Here is a 9,929-nt window from a genome sequence, read left to right on the forward strand (position 1 = left end):
TGGAACAGAACAGAGCCCAGAAATAAACCCACATCTTTATGGTCAGTTGATATTGATAAAGGAGGCAAGAGTGTACAATGGGGTAAAGACAGTCTCTTTAATAAATGATGCTGGAAAAATTGGACAGGTACATGCAAAAAAATGAAACTAGACTAATAACTTAAACAATTCACAAAAATAAACTCAAAATGGCTTAATGTAACTTGAAAACCATAAAAATTCTAGAAGAAAACAAAGGAATAGACTCTCAAACATCTCTTGAAATTATATTTTTTTTTGAGAGAGAGACAGAGAGGACAGATAGGGACAGACAGGAAGGAAGATAGATGAGAAGCATCAACTCTTTGTTGCAGCTCCTTAGTTGTTCATTGATAACTTTCTCATATGTTCCTTGACTGGGGGGCTACAACAGAGCAAATGACCCCTTGCTCAAGCCAGCAACATTGGGCTTAACCAGCGACTTTGAGCTTTTAAGCCAGTGACCATGGGATCATGTCTATGATCTCACACTCAAGCCAACAACCCCACACTCAAGCTGGTGAGCCTGTGCTCAAGCTAATGAGCCCATGCTTAAGTCAGCAACCTCAAGGTTTCAAACCTGGGTCCTCTTCATCCCAGTCCAATATTCTATCCACTGTGTCACTGCCTGGTCAAGCTTGAAGCAATATTTTTGCTGATATATCTCCTCAAGTAAGTGAAATAAAGAACAAAATAAACAAATGGATCTATAGCAAAGTAAAGAGCTTTTGTACATCAAAGGACACCATTAACAAAATAAAAAGACAATCCACTCAATGGAAGAGAATATTTGCCAATTAATCTGATAAGGGGTTAATAACCAAAATTTATAAAGAACTTATAAAACTCAACACCAGGAAGTTAAGCAATCCAATTAAAAAATTAGCAAAGGCCTGACCAGGTGGTGGTGCAGTGGATAGAGCATCAGACTGGGATGTATGTGGAGGACCCAGGTTCCAGATCCTGAGGTTGCCAGCTTGAGCGTGGGCTCATCTGGTTTGATCAAGGCTCACCAGCTAGAGCCCAAGGTTGCTGGCTAGAGCAAGGGATCACTCGGTCTGCTGTAGCCCCACAGTCAAGGCACATATGAGAAAGCAATCAATGAACAACTGAGCCGCAACAAAGAATTGATGTTTCTCATCTCTCTCCCTTCCTGACTGTCTGTCCCTATCTGTCCCTTTCTCTGATTCTCTCTGTCTGTCACAAAAACAAAACAAAACAAAAATAGGCAAAGGACCTGAATAGACACTTCTCCAAAGAGGACATACAGATAGCCAATAGGCATATGAAAAAATGCTAAACATTACTAATTATCAGAGAATTACAAATTAAACCCACAATAAGATGTCACCTCACACCTAGTAGAATGGCTTTCATTAACAAATCAACAAACAAGTGCTGATGGGGGTGTGAAGAAAAGGGAACCCTCATGCACTACTGGTGGGAATGGAGACTTGTGCAGCCACTATGGAAAACATTATGGCGTTTCCTCAAAAAAATAAAATTGGAACTGCCTTTTTAACCAGCTATCCCACTTCTAGAAATATATTTTAAGAATCCCAAAACAGCCTAACCTGTGGTGGCAGAGTGAATAAAATGTTGACTTGGAATGCTGAGGTCCCTGGTTCAAAACCCTGGGCTTGCCTGGTCAAGGCATATAAGGCAGTTAATGTTTCTTACTCTCTTTTCTCCCCCCCCTTCTCTTTCACTCTCTCTTTCTCCCCCTCTGTAAAATGAATAAAGATAAAATCCTAAAAAAAAAAAAAAAAAGAATCCCAAAATACTAATTTCAAAGAAGATATGCACTCTCATGTTCATTGCTGCCTTGTTTACAATAGCCAACTTTTGGAAACACCCTAAGTGCCCATTCAGTAGATGAGTGGATAAAAAAAGCTATGATACGTTTATGCAATGGAATACCACATGACCATGAAAAAGAAGTAAATCTTACCTTTTGTGACGGCATGGATAGACTTCAAGATTATTATGTTAAGTGAAATAAGCCAGGGAGAGAAAGACAAATATATGATCTCACTTATATGTGGATTCTAATGAACACAATAAACTGAGGAACAAAATAGAAAAAGGCAGTGTCACAAGGATCAGATGGACAACTGTCATAGGGAAGGGGGAAAAGAGAATGGGGTCAAAGAATGTGAAGGGATTAGCCAAATTTTATATATATATATATATATATATATATATATATATATATATATATATATATGAAGAAAAGGGTTGAAATGCAGGTGGAAAGAGAGTTTGCATTGGTCATGATAAGGTATGATGCAGTGAGTAGAGGGTGTTATATTGAGTGGGACACGAACCCATGTCAACACAATAAATTTAAAATATAACTTTTTTAAATGGAGTCTTAAAAAAACAATATAAAGTCAATGAAACCCATAACTGGTTCTTTGAAAAGATAAACAAGCTTAACAAACCTTTAACTAGACTTGTCAAGAAAAACAGGACTCGAATAAACAGTAACAACTGACACCAAAGAAATACAAAGAATTGTAGGAAAATGTTACAAACAAATATATGCCAACAAATTCGAAAATCTAGACAAAATGGAGAAATTTCTAAAACTATACAAACTTCCAATACTGAATCAGGAAGAATAAGAGATTCTTAATAGACAGATTACAGGCCTGACCTGTGGTGGCGCAGTGGATGGAGCGTCGACCTGGAAATGCTGAGGTCGCCGGTTCGAAACCCTGGGCTTGCCTGGTCAGGGCACATATGGGAGTTGATGCTTCCAGCTCCTCCCCCCCCTTCTCTCTCTCTCTGTCTCTCCCTCTCCTCTCGAAAATGAATAAATAAATAAAAATAAAATAAAATAAAAAAGGTTTCCATTGTCTTTTTAAAAAAATAGACAGATTACAGCTAGTGAAATGGAAGCAGTAATCAAAAAGCTCTCAATGAACAAAAGTCCTGGACTAGATAGATGGCTTCACAGGTAAATTCTACCAAACATTCAAACAAGAAAAAGCACTTATTCTTCTCAAACTTTTCAAAAAACTTAAGAGAAGGGAAGACTCCCAAGCTCACTTCACAAAGCTAGCATTATTCTAATTCCAAAACCAGAAGACACTACAAAGAAAAAACAATTGTGGGTCCGTATCCCTAACATAGATGCTAAAATCCTTAACAAAATATTAACAAACAAGATATCCACTATATTAAAAAGATGATTCACCTTGATCAAGTGAGATATATTCTGAGAATGCAAGGTTGGTGCAGTATCCACATATCAATTAACATGATACACCACATAAGCAAAATGAAGGGAAAAAATTACATTATCATACCAATACATGCAGAAAAAGCATTTGATGAAATTCAATACCATTTCTGATAAAAACTCCCACCAAAGTGGGACTAAAAGGAACATACCTCAATGTAATAAAGGCCATATATGACAAACCAATAGCTAACAACATACTCAAAGGGCAAAAACTACAAGTGTTTGTCTTAAGATCAGGAACAAGACTGAGATGTCTGCTTTCACCACCCTTTTTCAACATAGTATTGGAATTCCTAGCCAGAGCAGTCAGACAAGAAAAAGAAATAAAAGACATCAAAATTAGAAACAAAGGAGTAAAATTTTTATTAATTGCAGATGACATGATACTGTATTTAGAAAACCCGAAAGATTCCACCAAAAAACTACAGGAACTGATAAATACACTCAGTAAAGTAGCAGAATACAAAATAAATATCCAGAAATCAGTTGCGTTTTTGTACATAAGTAACTATCAGAAAGAGAAACTAAGAAAACGATCCTATTCACATTTGCTTCAAAATGAATAAAATACTTAATAAATTTAACCAAGAATGTAAAATACCTGTAATCAAAAAATTGTAAGATATTGAAGCCTGTCCAGGCAGTGGCGCAGTGAGGGTCAACCTGGTACACTGAGGACTCAGGTTTAAAACCCCAAGGTCACCGGCTAGAGCACAGGGTCATCCAGCTCGAGCATGGACTCACCAGCTTGAACATGGCATCACTGGCTTGAGTGTGGGATCATAGACATGACCCCACGGTCACTGGCTTAAGTCCAAATGTTGCTGGCTTGAGCAAGGGTTCACTGGTTTGGTTGGAGCCCTCCAGTTAAGTCATGTATGAGAAATTAATCAATTAGCAACTAAAGTGCTGCAACTACAAGTTGATGTTTCTCTTCTCATCTCTCTACCTTCCTGTCTCTCTCTCTCTCTCTGTATATATATATACAGAAGAAGAAGAAGATACAAATAACAGGAAGCATATTCTATGTTCATGGATAAAAAGAATTAACACTATTAAAATGCCCATATTAAGGCCCTGGCCGGTTGGCTCGGCGGTAGAGCGTCGGCCTGGCGTGCAGGGGACCCGGGTTTGATTCCCGGCCAGGGCACATAGGAGAAGCGCCCATTTGCTTCTCCACCCCCCCTCCTTCCTCTCTGTCTCTCTCTTCCCCTCCTGCAGCCAAGGCTCCATTGGAGCAAAGATGGCCCGGGCGCTGGGGATGGCTCCTTGGCCTCTGCCCCAGGCGCTAGAGTGGCTCTGGTCGCAGCAGAGCGACACCCTTGAGGGGCAGAGTATCGCCCCCCCCGGCGGGCAGAGCGTCACCCCTGGTGGGCATGCCTGGTGGATCCCAGTCGGGCCCGGTCGGGCGCATGAGGGAGTCTGTCTGACTGTCTCTTCCTGTTTCCAGCTTCAGAAAAAAAAATAATAAATAAAATTTAAAAATAAATAATAAATAAATAAATAAAATGCCCATATTAGCCTGACCTGCACTGGTGCAGTGTTGACTTGGAATGCTGAGCTTGCAGATTCGAAAACCCAGGCTTGCCCAGCTAGGGCACATATGAGAAGCAACTGCTACAAGTTGATGCTTCCCATTTCTATTCCCCCCTTTCTCTCTCTAAAATAAATAAGTAAAATCCTTTTTTTTTAATTTTCATATTATCCAAAGCATTCCACAGATTCCATGCAATTCTTATCAAGATATCAATGGCATATTTCATAGAACTAGAACAAATATTCCAAAAATTTATACAGAATTACAAAAGACCCTGAATAGCCACAATGATCTTGAGAAAGAAGAAAAATGTTGGAAGAATCATACTACTTGATATCAAGTTCATAGCAATTAAGACAGCATGGTACAGTATAAAAACAGATACATAAAACAATGGAACAGAATAGAGAGCCCAGAAATAAACTCATGCCTATATGGTCAATTAATATTTGACAAAGGAATCAAGAACATGCAATGGGGTAAAGATAGTTTATGCAGTAAATGGTGTTGGGAAAACTGGACAGATACATGCAAGAAAATGAAACTGAATAACCTCTTACACCTTACACAGAAACATAAACTCCAAATGGACTGAAGATTTAAATGTTAGATTAGAGACCATAAAAATTCTAGAAGAAAACATAAGGAGCAAAATCTCAAACACTTTTCATAGTAATATTTTCTCTGATATAGCACCTTGGGTAAGAGAAACAAAAGAAAAAATAAGGAAATAGAACTACATCTAACAAAAAAGTTTTTGCACAGCAAAAGAAACCATCAACAAAATGAAAAAACAACCCAGTGAATAGGAGAACATATTTGCCAATACATCTTGTATGGCCTTAATATCCAAAATTTATAAGGAATTTATGAAATTCACCAAAAAAACAGGCAATCCAAATTAAAACATGGGTAAAAGACCTTAATCAACACTTCTCCAAAGAAGACATACAGATGGCCAATAGACATATGAAAAGTGTCTTGTCAACATCACAAGTCATCAGAGAAATGCAAATTAAAACTACCTTACACCTGCCAGAATGGCTGTCATTAGTAAATCAAGAAACAACAAGCATTGGCAAGGATATGAAGAAAAGGGAACTATCACGCACTCTTTGTGGGAATGCAGTCTGGTGCAGCCACTGTAGAAAGCAGTATGGAGTTTCCTCAAAAAATTAAAAATGGAATGGTCTTATGAACCAGCAATTCCACTTCTAGAAATACAATCAAAGAAATCTCTAATTCAAAACAATATATGCAGCCTAACCAGGCGGTGGCGCAGTGGATAGAGCATCAGACTGGGATGCAGAGGACCCAGGTTCAAGACTCCGAGGTCTCCAGCTTGAGGTCAGGCTCATCTGGTTTGAGCAAAAAGCCCACTGGCTTGAGCCCAGGGTCGCTGGCTCCAGCAGGGGGTTGCTCAGTCTGCTGAAGACCCACAGTCAAGGTACATGTGAGGGGGCAATCAATGAACAACTAAGGTGTTGCAACGTGCAATGAAAAACTAATGATTGATGCTTCTCATCTCTCTTCGTTCCTGTCTGTCTGTCCTTGTCTGTCCCTCTCTCTGACTCACTCTCTGTCTCTGTAAAAAATAAATAAATAAAATTAAAAAAAAAACAATATATGCACCTCTGTTCACTGCAGCATTATTTACAATAGCCAAGATTTGGAAGCAACCCAAGTGGCCATCAGTAGATGAGTGAATTAAAAAAGCTGTGATATATTTACACAGTGGAATACTACGAAGCTATAAAAAGGAAGGAAATCTTACATTTTGTGACAATATGACCTGGAGATCATTATGCTGAATGAAATAAGTCAGTCAGAGAAAGACAAGCATCATATGATTTCACTTAGATGTGGAATCTAATGAACACAATAAACTAAAAACTGAAATAGCAAGAGTCATAAATATGGAGAATAGATTGACAGCTGTCAGAGGGAATGGGAGTTGAAGGGCTAGGTGAAAAAGGTGAAGGAATTAAGCAAAGAAAAAAACCTTAATTATATGGACAACAGTGTGGGTGTTTCAAGAGGAAAAGGAGGGGGAGATAGAGTGGAATAGAAGGTGCATAGGTGGTGATAAAGGAGAACTTGACTTGGGGTGGTGAACAAGATGCAGTATACAGATAATGTATTGTAGATTTGTGCACCTGAAACCTGTATAATTTAATTAACCAATGTCACCTTAGTAAATTAAATTTAAAATTTTTTTAAATAAAAATAAAATGTGAATTATAATAAATAACTCATGAAGCTGTTGTAAAGGTTAAATGAGATCATAAAGGAAAAGTGTCTACAGGTATATTACTTTCCTCTTCCTTAATTCCTTCCCCACATTGCATACTTTCATTAATCTTTGTTGACCAATTGTTCCTGTTCTTTCACCTCCTCCTTCTTCTCCAAAGCATGGTTCAATGTACAGAATCCAACCACTTCTCTCCATGCCCAATGAATTCCCCTAGATTATTGCAAGTTTATAAAATTAACCAGCCTCGTTTGGTTTTGCCTATTTACAATCGAGGTTTTTTAATTTATTTAGATTTTATGCACTGATTTTACAGAGAAAGAAGACAGGAGGGGGAGGAATGAGAATCATCAACTCACAGTTGATTCACTTTAGTTGTTCATTGATTGCTTGTTGTGTGTACCTTGACTGGGCAAGCCTAGAGCTTTGAATCGGCAAACTCAACATTCCAGGTCCACGCTCCATCCACTGTGCCACCCTAAGTCAGGCTACAGTCTACTCTTAATCCAACAGCCATAGTGATCATTTCCAACTTAAGTCAAATCACATCACTCCTCTGCTCAAATCCTTACGATGTCTCCCTACCTCACTTACAGCAAACTAGAATCTTTATAATGACCTATTCCTTGTTAGCTTTTGGACTTCATCTACTCTTTAGCCATACTGTGGTTTTTGCTCTTTCTCCAACAGAAGATAGCCATTCCCTTTACACTTATTGTTCCCTCTTTCTGGATTCTGTCCTCAGTATCTATTTCTAAGTGAGATCATCTCAGACCACCACAGCTAAAATTGCAACACCTTCCAGCATTCCCTATTTTACTTTCTGCTTTCTTTTTTTTTTTTTTTTTTTTTTTGTATTTTTCTGAAGCTGGAAACGGGGAGAGACAGTCAGACAGACTCCCACATGCGCCTGACCGGGATCCACCTGGCACGCCCACCAGGGGCAAAGCTCTGCCCACCAGGGGGCGATGCTCTGCCCCTCGGGGGTGTCGCTCTGCCGCGACCAGAGCCACTCTAGCGCCTGGGGCAGAGGCCAAGGAGCCATCCCCAGCGCCCGGGGCCATCTTTGCTCCAATGGAGCCTTGGCTGCAGGAGGGGAAGAGAGAGACAGAGAGGAAGGAGGGGGGGATGGAGAAGCAAATGGGAGCTTCTCCTATGTGCCCTGGCTGGGAATCGAACCCGGGTCCCCCGCACGCCAGGCCTACACTCTACTGCTGAGCCAACCGGCCAGGGCCACTTTCTGCTTTCTTTGACTTAATAGTATTATTATGATTTGACATGCCATAAAATTTACTTATTAGTGTCTCTGCCCACTAGAATATAAGTTCAATAAGGCCAGAGGCTCTGTCTGTTCACTATTGATATCTCCATTCATAGAATAGCACCCAAGACTCAATATTTGTTGAGTGAATTTGTGAATACATGGTCCCATGATGTGTGGCAAACATTAAGTTAAGCAGTTTGTGTACATTAGCTCAGTAAATCCTGCCTTGTAATGCAGAAACCGTTAGAATCTCTAAACGGAAAAACTCTGAAATTCCCAGATTTAAGGTGATATTCCCAAAGTCAAAAAAGAATTAGTTAATGGGGATGCCAGGTTGGATTGAACTTTATAGAGTACCAGTTGGATTGAACATTATAGAATACCGCATTCCCTGAGTAAGATTATACCTGGACTAAAGGTTGTGGTGGTTTGGGGAAAGGGATGGGTAGGAGGTTGGAGAGGGAGAATGTGGGAAGGAACACTGGAATACGAACTGGTTTTGTGGTCAAGAGGTGACCTGGTTTCTTGAGGCAAAATTTTGAGTTCAATGGCAATTATTAACAAATCCATGTCTTTCAACAATTGTATTTTTACAAAGGAAATCTCCTTATGTGTAAAAGAAAGTTGGGGCTGCAGCTGAAAGGTGTTTGAAACTGCAGGAATTGGGCCCCTTGGGGCAACAATTTCCTGTTTAAATTAGAGATCCTAACAGTTTCTGCATTATAAGGCTTTGAGGCAGAAGCCATACCTGGAAAAAAAAGAAAAGACAACTGAAACTAGAGAACTGACTGGAAAATAAGAAAGCCTAATACTCATATGGTTCTTCTCCCTCTTTCCTTCCCCTTTCCATAATCTACTGTACTCTTTTCATCTTTCTTTAATTTGTGCATATTTGTAAAGACATCCAATTAATCCAGCCTCCTATACACGGGCCTTAGGAAGGGAGACCAGGAAGGTTTGTTGTCGGGAGCCGATCAACGACTGCTGGCTGACAAGGTCACAGCAGGAGAAGACCCACAACTGCTGGCTGACAAGGTCACAGCAGAAGAAGATCAAAAACTGCTGATTGACAAAGTCACAGCAGAGAAGACCAATGGCTGCTGGTTGACAAAGTCACCGCAGTGAAGACCAATGGCTGCGGGTTGACAAAGTCACCGCAAAGGAAATGCACAATGATACTTCCCCCTTTGACTTTTTGAATTAATCTGGCCTTATATCCCCCCTTTTCTGGGTGTGTGCTATTATTTGTGGCACAGGGATAATAGTACCGTGCTTTCCCTGTAGATTCGTAGTGATTTCTTTGGAAATGAGAAAGAGGGTGTGAGTTCCACAGAAAAGCCTGTAAGCCCCTTGAACTGGGCTCATAAACATAAGAGGCTGGCTATGATATCCCTCGTAAAGGGTTAAGTTTGTAGGAGAATTTCTTCTTATTAATCATGTTAAAAAGAATAGATTGTGACTTGTAAATGGATAGGAGGCAGTGGCTGTGCACAGAGCACCTTTCGGCCTTCACTTAATTCATCATCTTTCCTCCCTAGCCTTTTCATGTGATAGAGTAGAGAAACTTTCCTTTCTTCTTGCTTACCTGACCTGCAGATGGTGGAACACT

Source organism: Saccopteryx bilineata, chromosome X (genome assembly GCF_036850765.1).
Source record: "Saccopteryx bilineata isolate mSacBil1 chromosome X, mSacBil1_pri_phased_curated, whole genome shotgun sequence".
Lineage (NCBI taxonomy): Eukaryota > Metazoa > Chordata > Mammalia > Chiroptera > Emballonuridae > Saccopteryx > Saccopteryx bilineata.